Raw genomic sequence first — 14,000 nt, 5'->3', positions numbered from 1 at the left:
TTTATGTTGAAGCCTGATTAGCACAGCTGATTAGCGTCCTAAAATCATAGGTTAGATTAGATAAAATACGCCGTTGTCAGATTTTGAGATTTTATCTGTTTATCTTTGAAATCGATCAACTTAGTCATTCTGTTTCTTTGATATTATCAGTACATTGCGAAAAAAGAACTTAAACCAACCTAAACTAAAAATTTACATTTCCGTATTAACATACGTTACTTATATCCTTCTTATATTATTAATTTACTTTCAGAAAATCTTGTTTATTTTTCAAAGAAATATACTTGGCAACAGACAAAATGGGACTTGATGGGACCTTTAAATTTTAATATATCTGCGTCTCTCTCGCGAAATTCGACTTCTTTGTTCACTGTCGTCTCTTGTCTTATCTACTCTTTGATACAGTTCTAATATATAAGGTTCCCCATTTAAAAATATCATTAATATGGCATTCCACGGAGAATGCCTTTTTGATAAATTAAAACTTAGCTATAAAATCCAATAATTTGTTTTTTAATGAATTCTAACTCGAAAAATAAAAAAGTTATTGAGAGTTAAAAAGTAGTATCTAGAAAATTAAATAATAACTCTGTACAAACAACATAGGTTATAAAGCATATTCAAAGAAGTTTCAGAAATGGATGTAAAACTTAAATATAAAGCTTAAAATATTGATTAATTTATATAAAAACTAACTTTATAGCACGAATGTTAAGGCATATTACATACTTTGGCAGGTTTTTTAAAACACTTCTTATACACTCAGATGAAAAAAAAAACGCAACGGAAATTTTTTCTTCAAGTTTAAAGTGAGTTATGTGACCATTCCCGTGAGAACCGGCGTATCATCACCCTAGTCCCAGGAATAGACATTGCAATTCAGCAAGATCGTGGGAAACGTAGTTTACTTTTTAAATCACATTGTGTTAATAAATCATTCCTTGTTCTGTTGTCGTACTGTACACTAGCTTCTAAGTTTTTGAAAATAAATAAATTTTTAAAAACGAACTTCTGCCATCGTACGATTTAAGTGGCGCAGTCGGTAGGATTACACGGTAGTGCTTTGTTTAAAAATTCGACTGTATATCGAGAGAAATTCTACTATCCCTCTGTTTAAGGCCGTCAATACGAATAGTTAGGGCAAATTAGATTTAGTTCAGCCTATAGAAGGCAAAACAAGTAGAAATAAGAAAAGAAAAAACAAGACGAAAGCTATTTCAGAGAAAATAGGAAGTAAAATAAACAAATAAAAAAGTTTATTGATTAATTTTTAGGCTAGGAAAAATATTATTTTATTTCAGTAGCGCAAAATATTCAAATCAAAAATATTTTATTTTTAAGAAACCGAAATTTTCATTTTCATTCAAAGACGCAAGTTTGAATAAAAGCTATAATTTCAAAAACACTTTATTTTTAAGTAACCGAAATTTTAATTTTGATTCAAAGACGCAAGTTTGAATTAAAATTCATTGAAAGGAATATTGTTTAATGTTATGAGAACAATCAAATTAAACATTATTTTAATAATCGTTTTAGAAGACGGGAGAGTAGTAATCATTAACGGACAAATTTTCTAAAAATACGAACAAATTTTCTAAAAAGAATTTTTACTTTTTTGAATAAACTTTTGTTTTTCTGAAAAAAAAATACTTTTAATATATAAACAATTTAAGTGGCACAGTTAACATCTAAATAATTTAAGTGACAAACGATTAAAGTGACGTAGAAAAAAAACTGGCATCAGAAATAGATAAACTTGTCATTTAAAACTCTTAAATTCAATTTAGAAAGAACAAGAAAAATGCCTAATGAAAATCAAGGTCAAATTGCTATCGATTGGCATCTATTTAAATCAATATTAGACAATATCAAATCTTTTGACGGTGATAGCAATACACTAAATAAATTTAATTTAAAATGTACAAAACTTGTAGAAACATATTCTGCATTAAGAAACGCGGAATTAGACTCACACATATTTAACTGTTTACAAGAAAAGCTACCGGGCAAAGCGGAATTTATGGTAGGAAATCGATCAGAAATTAGAACATCGAACGCAATGAAAATCGCCTTGTTACAATGTTTTTCAGATAGACGAAACACCGATTGTTTAGTAAAAGAGCTCACACGAGCCGAACCACAAAAAAATGAACATCTTTTACAATTTGGAAATCGATTACAATTACTTCGTAGCAACGTAGCGCAACGAATAAGTAACGACACAAATCTAAATGAAAACGAAAAACTATGTCTTATAAGCTATTATGAAAAAACAGCACTAAACACCTTTATAGCCGGATGTACCGGAATTTTATAAAATAATATGCATTTAAAAACTTTAGAATCGCTGGAAGATGCACTGGCTTATGTGGTAGAGTTTGAGAATTTTGAATCTCTTTATGGACATTTAAATCATTCTCAAAACAATCATTTTCATAAACAACAAAATTTAAATGAACCAAATTTCAATCAACCAAATTTTAACAACCCAAATAATCAATTTAATAATTTTAATCGCCAAATTAAATATCAATGGCCATCACAGCCAATTAATATTCAAACGAGACCTCAACAACCTAAAAGATACCCAACTAATCGAGAAGTCTTTGGACTACACCAAAACCAAAATGTCTTCAAACCAAAACCAATTCCACCTAGTCAAATGACAAAGCCTACACCTATGTCAATAACTGTAAAAAACAGTAACGGTTTTTCTAAACAACAACCTTTCAGAAATAATTTTAGTTATTTCCATAATCCAAATCCCAATCAAAAACCAGATTTCATTTTGGAGGAACTTCATAATAATGACAATGAAGGAGTTTCTTCTTCTTATTCAGATTATAATCCAGATACTGTTCGTTATGAGTATCAGTGCATCGATCCTGAATCGTATAATGAATCTTATAATCAAAATCAAATCCAAGATGGCATTGAATTTTACGAGCAAAATCAAAATTTTTCTCAAAATTATGACACCAAAAATATTGCCGAAAATCAAAATTTTCGAATACCAGGCCCAACAAAATCCCAAACTTGATAGAAATTAATATCAGATCAAGTAATTCATTACAATATATCGAAATATAAAATCCAAATATTAAACTTTTAATCGACACGGGTAGTTCAAGATCTATATTAAGACCAAGTATTGCCGAGAAATATTATCCTCAATGCATATATTGCGAGAATAATGTAATTAAAACCGCCGTGGGAAGAAAAAACACCCACTTTCAAGCGAGAATTCCTGCTTTCTCAGAATTAAGAACTAACTGCAATATAGACTTCATTCTTCTTGAATTCCACGAATTTTTCGATGGTGTAATTGGAATGAAAGATTTAATAAATTTGAAAACATTTATTGATTTAACAAATAGCAAATTAAGAGGACCAACTTTCGAAATTTCTCTAAAGTATCGGAAAACACCAAAAATTAATTTTTGTGCAAACGAAAATTTAAAAGAAAATTTTACCAAGACTGAGACTTTTTCGGAAAATTGTATTAACTGTAACGCAGTAGAAACCGAATACATTATTACAACTAAATCTATTAATAACAACTTAGGAGATAGCGACGAAATTATTATATATTTTATTATAAATGATCAAAACTTAGCTAATTTAGGACCAGAACCTTTTATCGAAGTTTTACCACCAAAAATAAATATAATTTCGGATATACAAATAAAACCACCTACAAGTCAAGTTATAAGTCAGCCAGACCTACCTGAAAGAAGAGATTTACCTGAAAGAACAGATCCGCCTGACAAGTCAACAAGTCAAGGTATAAGAGAAACTTTAGATCAAACTGAAAGAAGAGATCTACCTGAAAAAACAGACCAACCTGACATATTCGTCATAAAAGGAACAATTCAAGTTATAATATAGACAAGTCAACGAGTGAAGTCAGAAAGCAACTTTTAAATCCACTTGAACAAAGAGATTTGCCTAAAAGAACAGATCCTCCTGACAAAACGAATTATCGTAACGCGTACTTTGCAAAAGATAAACCAAAATTTAAACCAATTCAAATAATCGATCAGACCGATACAAAGTTAAAAACTGAAAAAAACAAATTATCATAAAGCAAGCGCAAGAAAACCCAAAATTAATAAACGAAAATCTTTTCAGGGAACCAATAAAGCCGAAGATGCTGATATTGCCCAGCAAGCCAATCAAGCTAATCGCCAAATGTGAAACCGATCATCAGTTCCAAATCAATGAATCCATATTGGTGAAGACACCTGTCAACTGTGAAATCGAAGTCAATCAGAAGAAATTCTTCAATGATGTGAAAATTCACGACGGAAAACCTTTGATCTTACCCGAAATTAAATTAACTGGTATTAATACCACTAAAACTCTAATATGTCTCTCCACTACCTAATATAACTAAAATCAATTTTGATCAAATCTATAAGTTAAAAGATATGGCAAATCAGTTGATTCCACCAGTTGAATTAACCGCAAATAATCAAACTTCAATAGTAAATATTTTAATCAGTATTTGCTTTATATTTATAACTATCTTAATAATTATAAGAAGAAAGAAAATTGCATTATTTTGGAGATCAATCATCAATAAATCGAAGAAAAAGAAGATTGGTCCAAATTCGAAAACCACGTCCGTTATTTTCGAATTTCAGGAGTTATGTGACCATTCCCGTGAGAACCGGCGCATCATCACCCCAGTCCCAGGAATAGACATTGCAATTCAGCAAGATCGTGGGAAACGTAGTTTACTTTTTAAATCACATTGTGTTAATAGATCATTCCTTGTTCTGTTGTCGTACTGTACACTAGCTTCTAAGTTTTTGAAAATAAATGTTTAAAAACGAACTTCTGCCGTCGAACGATTTAAGTAGTGTTATATTTGTTTACTTTTAGCCCTATTTTCATGATTTTTTTAGGAAAGTGAATATAAGTCCATCAACTTTAATTCATAAACTCAGTTTTTTATTAACTTTAGTATTTGGCTTATATATACTTTATAAGGGTTAATTGAATTTGAAGGGTTGCTTTTTACCTTAACTTTAAAACACCCTGTGCAATAATTTCGTGAGTAACTTTCCCTAAAACATTATTTTTCAATCAGAACCATGTGTCCTAAGCAATGATTGTTAATTTTTAATATCACGAGGTGGCTGTGGTGACTATTGTCGATCTCTATCGACACTGATTTATATTAAAATTTGAAAAAACGTTAAAAAGTAACGATACAAGTACAAAACTAACAGAACTAAGGATGTTAAAAAAATAACTGTAATAACTAAGTGTACAAACAAATGAAAAATACCCCTACTGCTATAACTGTCTGTAGAGTCGATTCATACTGATAATAAGGCTGCCAATATATTGTGCTATGTTTTCCCATTCTTCTTCAAGGACCAAGCGAATATCTATCATTTCATTAATAAGATCATTCATTCTTTAATAAGATCAATGGCTGTTGTACAATCTTCGAGACTGAGAACCATATTCAATCGTACACAACAATGATCACGAAAGCCACCTCGTCATTATGAAGAATAACACAAAGAGTAACGATAATTGAAAAAATTGCAAAATGTTTGTGGCAAGTTCATTTTGCTCTTAAAAATTAACCAAGGCATGTGTTGACATGAATCAAAAAACGAAATATTTAGTAGACATGGTTCTGACCGAAAAATAATGTTTTAGGAAAATTTGCTCACAAAATTATTGGACAGGGTGTTTTAAAGATAGGGTAAAAAGTAGCTCTTCGATTAGCCCTGTATAATAAGTCAAATATGAAAGTTTATAATAAACTGAGTTTACATATTAAAGTTGATATACCTATACAGTTTGCTAAAGAAACCAAGGAAATAGGGCTAAAAATAAAAAAAATAACAATTTAAACTTGATTAAAAAATTTTTCGTTGCGTTTTTTTGCATCAGAGTGTATTAACATTAATGGTAGTGTATTAACATTAATGGTAGTTATGTTATGTAATGTATTGTTTTTTAAAATATTTAATTTAATTTTGTTTAAAATAAATAAAGACAGTTGTTGGAATACCCTATAAATTAATTTCTAATACAGTTTAATAACTTTTTCTGTTGAAAATTTGATTAAAGGTGTTCATGTGGAATCCCACACCAATGATTGTTTAATTATGGAGTAAATCGATAACAACAATGAACTGAGCGCTATTCATTGAGATAGGATTAGGTTTAATGGAGTACCGTGATTTATTTACTATTCACTTAAATAGAGCATATGGGACTTACACAAGAACAATAAATTATTGAAAATAATTAATTTCCTATCAATAGTTTGAATGTGTTAAATATTTACATAGTTGACGGACTCTGTATTACATATACGGGGTGGTACATAAGGTACATATACAACACAATGCGTCGGACCAACTATAGCTCTTGTAATACAGAAAATAGCGATTTTGTGTGTGTGTGTAATATGGAAACAATTGAGTAATATTTGTCCTTGGCATTCGTATTTATATTGGTAAAGAATCAAACAAATTTATGGAAGATTGCAAGCACAACACAAGTCGTCTCTTTACACGTCTGAAATACACTACTAAAAATTAAGGGAGGTTTTAAAACAAGAAATTTAATGCTCTGATCCATATATCTGATCCATATACTGGCCTACCCAAAATTTCCAAGCCCGTGAACCCATAAAATGCATAAAAATTGCAATATTATTTTTTCGCGCTATCTGTTGGACTGCATGAGAATCGTAACCTCTAAAAATTTTAGTCAAAAAATCTGAAAATTAGATTCAAAATCCTAAAGCTTCAAAATGTTACATACAACCCTAAATTTTCACCCCTCTACCTTCAACCCCTATTTTTTAATAGGGGTTGCTTTTTAAATTTTCCTTCAGTAGGTCTGAGAATAGATTGTTAACTATTTTTTATATCCCTAAGTGATAAGGGTGGTCCACCCCAATTTTTTTCTTCTTGGACAAAACTTTTATTTTTTTATGATATGGCATTAAAAAATACACACAACCTTAAATTTTTACCCTTCTACCATCAACCCCTATTTTTTAATAGCGATATTAGTAATTTAATAATTTTAATTTAACAACAAATCGTTTTAAAAATTTTTAGAATAACTTAAATTAAAAACGTGAATATGATTGGGTATATACCGGTTATAATGATATTTACCCAAATTCAATATACCATTTATTGGTCCTTTGGTTATATATCGGGTATAAAAACTTGGGTATTTACCCAAATTTCAATATACCGGGCACTTGCCCATCACTGACTTTATTCACAGCAACGCATGGCCGGGTCACATACATATTTGTGTGATCTGAACCAAAGACTACAAAGACGGGACAGCCGGCAAAAGATGAAACGTTTTTGACTTCGGCTCTCAGTGTCCTCAGTGACCTCGTCCCTTTAAACTGCGACTTCTAGGACACTTTCATTAATGCCATACTGATTTTAATTCCACAAAATTTCATCATAAATTATAAATGCTATAGTATAATGAACATATATTCTTAATGAAATATGATTAATATTTTAAATCTTTAAAAATTATTTATATTCTTGATAATATTTAATTGAATATTTCGAATATTTTTTGTGACTAATTGACAAGGTTGGACTAGGTCAGAAATTTTCTAACATAATATTTTTGTTTACGCTTTTACAAGTTTGTAAATTTTAATATTTAGTTGAAATATTAAATATTGTAATTGATACTTAAATAAGAAAAAAAAAGTTATTGTGTAGTGTCATCGCGAACGTTTTAATAGTTAAATAGATACTTTCATAAAATATGAAAATGAAAACATCAGAAAATGTTACAGACATTGGCGAAGAGATATGAAGAGTATTATTTATAAAGACTTTTCTCTAATATTGATTTCTATGAAAGGAAAAATTGGTTAAAAGGTAACTGATAATTGAGATAAGCATACAATGTAGAATATTTAAGAATAAATTTTACAGATATTAGGAAACTCTTATTGTGGTGAAATGGCAAGACAGTATTTTTCCAAGAATTATTGAAAAGCAAGATTATTTATTGTAAAAGGAATGAATACATTTCAAAGTGACTGAATATTAAGCTAAGGAGGGTATGTTTAATATAAGATAAAATATTTATTAAATTATTTATTAGAAATTCAGGACAAGTAGGCTTTGAAATCCGGACAAAATCTGGACTTTACCGAAATATACATTATGAATAATTTATTAATGTGCTTTAAAGGGAACATTCACTTACAGATAGTTAAAAAAGTGTTAAGTACTGTTTTGCCTTTGTAAGTATTGCATACCATTTGCAATTTTCAAGTTGCAAATGGTATTGCCATTTGCAATGACGTCAAAACTGGATCTTCCTTTATTAATAGAAAGGAAAAACTTTGAGTATTTTTTCCATAATTATGCAATTGGTAGATAACTTTTAAAATTATACGTTATATACCGATACTTCCATAACGATTTACTGATTACATACACAATTAAAATCAGCTATCCAAAAAGCGCTCATAATAGTCATAACAAGACAAAAACAAAAAAGTTCAAAATCCACATATAATCCACGAGTACAGTTAAAACGAAAAATATTACGAACATGCATCGGTTTAATAAAGATGTTACATCGTAGCAAATAAAATATTCATCAAATTTAAGTTATTATGATGGTCAGATTTCCTGGACATTTTTCAAATTTCGATGGAACCACCTTAAAAAAACCGTGACTGGATAAATCCGGACGTATGGAAACCCTAACAACACAGCATCTTTATTTATCTGGAATATCACATTAAATAATGTGCACCAATATCTGATTAATCCCCTTTTTTAATCAAAATTTCATGCATGTTCTTCTCTTTACGTAACCGTATCCGAAACAAAAAACGCTGACAAAAAATAGAAAACACTAATAGGCAGCCGTTTTAATTGGCCCCTTTTCCGGGCTTTTAGTTTATTCTCAATGATTAATTAGCGAACAAAGTCACTGTTCGAATATCCTGTAGCAATGCCGTTGCAGGGACCGCTTCAATGAATTGATAATTAAAAACAGGAAAAAATGCAGGAAAAAAAAGTTAATTGACAATAACCTGAATAAAAGCCTCCATCAGTTTATATAAAACTAAAAATTATATATATATAACTAGTCTTATAACCAGTTTGCCCTCTTGTTACGGTAAAAAAATATTCATTAAATAATTTTTATTTTTAAAATCCATAATGTTTATGCCTGTTTACTTGTGTAATATCCAAAATTAATTTAAAAGTTTCAATAAGTACCTTAAGCATAAAATTCAAGTGAATACTAATATTTTTATATTAATGGTTGGTTTGTTGGACTACCTCCGCAGCGGTTTTTCGTTGGTAACGCTCGCAAATTGTGATCTACTGCCTAACCAAGTTGCAAATGGTGCCTTGTGCCTCGTCTGCTTCCCTTTTTCTTTTTTCGGGATCACTAGTTCATCGTTGCTAATTTCTCCCGTATTGATGAAGCCGGAAGGCAGAAACACTGAGTGTCTACGGGTAGTCATATTTTAGTCATGCTTCATGGCTAATCTAACTGTGGGTTTGCCAAATAAATTCGTTCTTGTATTTTATTACAGTCCCCACGATAACATCTTTTGTTTGTCGTTTTCTCTGGCTCCGCAGCTGTTTTTCGGTGGTAACGCTCGCGAAATGTGAGCTACTGTCTAACCAAGTTGCAAATGGTGCCTTGTGCCTCGGTTGCTTCCCTGTTACTTTTTTCAGGATTACTAGTTCATCGCAATTGATTCCTCCCGTATTGATGGAGCCGGTTAGGTTAGGTTACTGAGTGTCTACGGGTAGTCATATTTTAGTCATGTTTCATAGCTAATCTTACTGTGGGTTGGTACCAATAAATTCGTTTTCTTTTTTATTACTGTCCCCACGATAACATCTTTTTGTTTAATATATTTTATATATTATGTATATATATATATATATATATATATATATATATATATATGTATATATATATATATATATAACCAGCCAATATGCTCATATATGCTATGCTGCTATATATATATACTCTTTTTTTTTTTTTTTTTTTTTTTTTTCAAAATATACAAATATACAAAGAGGAAGTCTTGACCGATCAATTATAGCCAAACTAAGAAGAAAATTCTTGGGGGTAGCGGTCTAGAGGCAAAAAATTAAACAATTTATTACAAACGCCGAGCTTTCGGAAAATATATTTCCTTTTTCAAGGCTAAAACATATCACAAAGGTCAACTGAATATAATATAATATTATATAAACTTACGTGTAAAAAGTTTAATTATAAAAATAGAAAAATATATCAATTTCCATATGGAAGAAAGGAACTAAAATTTTGTATAAAAGTTAAAATCTTCTTAAATAATCATGATTTCTGACATTACTAAAAATTGTTTTGACATAGGAAGGTAAATTTAATTATTAATAAAAAACACGTAAAAACATATGGGTTAATCACAAGTTACAAATAAAATAAAGAAAAAATCAAATTTTAAATATTATTTTTATTTTTAATAAAATGGAGTAAGAAAGAATATATATTACTAAGATCCTCAATATCTTTTCTTTTTTATTAATAAATTATCATTAATGTAAATTTCTACTATTTCAAGAAAAAGTCTTTTAGTATTAAATTCAGTATCCAAAATTTTGCATTTTAAAATCAATATTATGTAGTGTATCAATCACATGTTCTGATAATGCACAACTACGTTTACATAATCTAAAATCACTAATATGTCTATTAATACGTTCTTTAAGAACAGTAGAAGTTTGTCCAATATAAGAAAAAGTATATATTATATATCCATAAGTATATATTATATATATCATAAACATAATAACATAATTTTTAAGTATATATTATATATATCATATATCCATATATACTGAATTTAATACTAATAAAAGACTTTTTCTTGAAATATGTAGAAATTTATATTAATGATAATTGTATTAATAAAAGAAAAGATATTGAGGATCTTAGTAATATATATTCTTTCTTACTCCATTTTATTAAAAATAAAAATATTTAAAATTTGTTTTTCTTTATTTTATTTGGCAACTTCAATGTAATTAACCTTATATGTTTTTTACGTGTTTTTTATTAATAATTAAATTACCTTTCTATGTCAAAATAATTTTAGTAATGTCAGAAATCATGAATATTTAAGAAGATTTTAACATTTATACAAAATTTTAGTTCCTTTCTTCCATATGGAAATTGATATATTTTCTATTTTTATAATTAAACTTTTTTACACGTAAGTTTATAATATTATATTATATTCAGTTGACCTTGAAGAAGGAAATATATTTTCCGAAATCTCGGCGTTTGTAATAAATTGTGTAATTTTTTGCCTCTAGACCGCTATCCCCAAAAATTTTCTTCTTAGTTTTTGGTTATATATATATATATATATATATATATATATATATATATATATATAACCATATATATTATATAAGAAAGAAATTTATTGGGCAAGTCCACAGAAAGATTGGTCATGATACATGACTAAACATGACTACCCGTAGAGACTCAGTGTTTCTGCCTTCCGGCTTCATCAATACGGGAGGAATCAGCAACGATGAACTAGCGATCCTGAAAAAAGAAAGAAAAGGAGAAGCAAACTAGGCACAAAGGCGCCATTTGCAGTTGGTCCGGCAGCAGCTTACAATTTGAAGCGTTACTACCGAAAAACCGCTGCGGAGGTAGTAACGCTTCAAGTAGCTGCTGCGGTTTCTTAAATAACACTGCTATGCCTCATTGCGCTACTCTTTCAGGGTCTGGATTCGTTGCTATTCCGATGAAAGCCGGAAAGAGCACTGAGTACGAGCAGTCTGAGTCGCCTGTCATGAACTAAGCTGCGTGAACAATAAATTCTTTTCTTCTGGTTTCCACGATAACTTCCTTTATTTATTGTTTTCTCTGGGCCAGGGTGATAGCGGCGAGGTGTGTTGGAACGCCTCCGCGGCGGTTTCGGCAGTAACGCTTCAAATTGTAAGCTGCTGCCGGACCAGCTGCAGATGGCGCCTTTGTGCCTCGTTTGGCTTCTCCTTTTCTTTCTCTTTTCAGGATCGCTAGTTCATCGTTGCTGATTCCTCCCCGTATTGATGAAGCCGGGAGGCAGAAACACTGAGTGTCTACGGGTAGTCGTGTTTAGTCATGTATCATGACCAATCTTTCTGTGGACTTGCCCAATAAATTTCTTTCTTCGTTTTTTTTTTTTTTTATATTTTTACATATATATGTATATATATATATATATATATATGCTGCTATATATATATGTATATATATATATATATTTATATATATATATAACAACATATGCTGCTGCTAACTGCTATATAACAACAACTATATATGCTGCTGCTGCTATACTACTGTCTGCTGTATATATATATATATATATATATATATTGTTATTTTTTTTTTGAAAATTTTGCTATTTAAACTTTAACTAGAGTTAAATGAAATAGTGGTAGGAAATCAGTTAAATTTAGACTATTTTTTTATTTATTTACGCAAACTTAAAAATTGGTAGTATTGAGAGAAATAATAATTGTGTTTTATATATTAAATTGATGAGTCGGTTTCTTAATAAAGAAAAGTTATTTATTATTATATCAGTAAATTCATCAGATTGTTGAAGAGCTGTGAAAAGATCTTTTTAGATTGAAAGTAAGGCAAGTGGCAATAAACGTTTATTTTTCATGGAATCTCTACTATAATTTTAATGCATCTCAAACATGAAAATGTCTCTCTCCAACCTAAGTACTTGTAAATAGTTGGCCAGTAACAGAAGCAGAAATAAATAATTTGAAAGCCTCTGGAAATATATTTCCTGGATTATTCTCCTTAAGTTATTTTATAATCGAAATTATCATATCTATCAGTGGCGGCTCGTCAGGGTAGGCATGGTAGGCGGCGCCTACCCTAAATTTTTGGCTGTTTATTACATTACATTGTTTACTTGTAACTTGTTTTACTTGTAACTTGTTTTACTTGTAACTTGTTTTACTTGTAACTTGTACAATGTTGCCAATACATAAAAATACTGTTAATACACGGAAGTGTGTTTTAATAATCAATATTATTTTAATATTTGTGGTCTTGTATATTAAAATATTCATTTTTTTAGGATTTTTTAAATTTCGGATCCGCAAGAGAAAAATAAAAATAATTGAGACATACGAGTACCTATCTGCAAACCTTATTTCTAAATGTATAACAATGTTATCTAATATTTCATAAAATAAAATTCGCAAAGATATTCGACTTTGTCGCTTTTATTAACATATCGAATTGAAATAGCACAGATACTTTTCTGTAATATCTGTTTTATCGTCTTCTTGCACTGAATAAAATAACGCGCTTTTTTATTTCAGATTATTTTATTTCTGTGGCGTGTTCTGGAATACAACCGGTTATATCATTTTTAATAATCTCGGACAAGGCGGAAAAGGTTTCCAATTTGCTTTAAATGTTTTTTGAATTTTCATATAAAAGTTTTAAATGCTACGTATAATGAAACATATGAAATATCCCCTTAACGAAATGTGCTATATCTCCTTATGAAAAAAATATCAGGAATATCCCCTTAACTTCTAAGCCTACCGAGCCTCCATGACTTCATGCGAAGGCGGCCGGTGATTTCGCCTAAGACCCCGCCTTAATACGATTCAACTCCGACTTACGTCGCATCGCTATCGCACGATGAGTTAGATAGAGACAGAAGATTGCCGTCGTGGAGGTGGCGGTATTCGTCCTACGGGGTATTTGTCCTACCAACCGAACGTCACTTCGGGCATGTTCGGTAGTCCTAAAAATTCCTGTTTCAGGAATTTTGTCCTGGCTAACTTACTAAATCTGTCAACGTCGCATACTTTTCAATCTTGTTTAGTTTTACGGAATTTGACAAGATTAACCTCAGAAAAAAGTTTAAAATTATAATTTTTATGAGCATTGACGAATAATGTTATATAGAA

The sequence above is a fragment of the Sitophilus oryzae genome, unplaced genomic scaffold (genome assembly GCF_002938485.1).
Source record: "Sitophilus oryzae breed Bouriz unplaced genomic scaffold, Soryzae_2.0 scaffold_1582_pilon_pilon, whole genome shotgun sequence".
Classification (NCBI taxonomy): Eukaryota; Metazoa; Arthropoda; class Insecta; order Coleoptera; family Curculionidae; genus Sitophilus; species Sitophilus oryzae.
The sequence above is the reverse complement of the archived record's forward strand: the minus strand, read 5'-3'. Positions refer to the sequence as shown.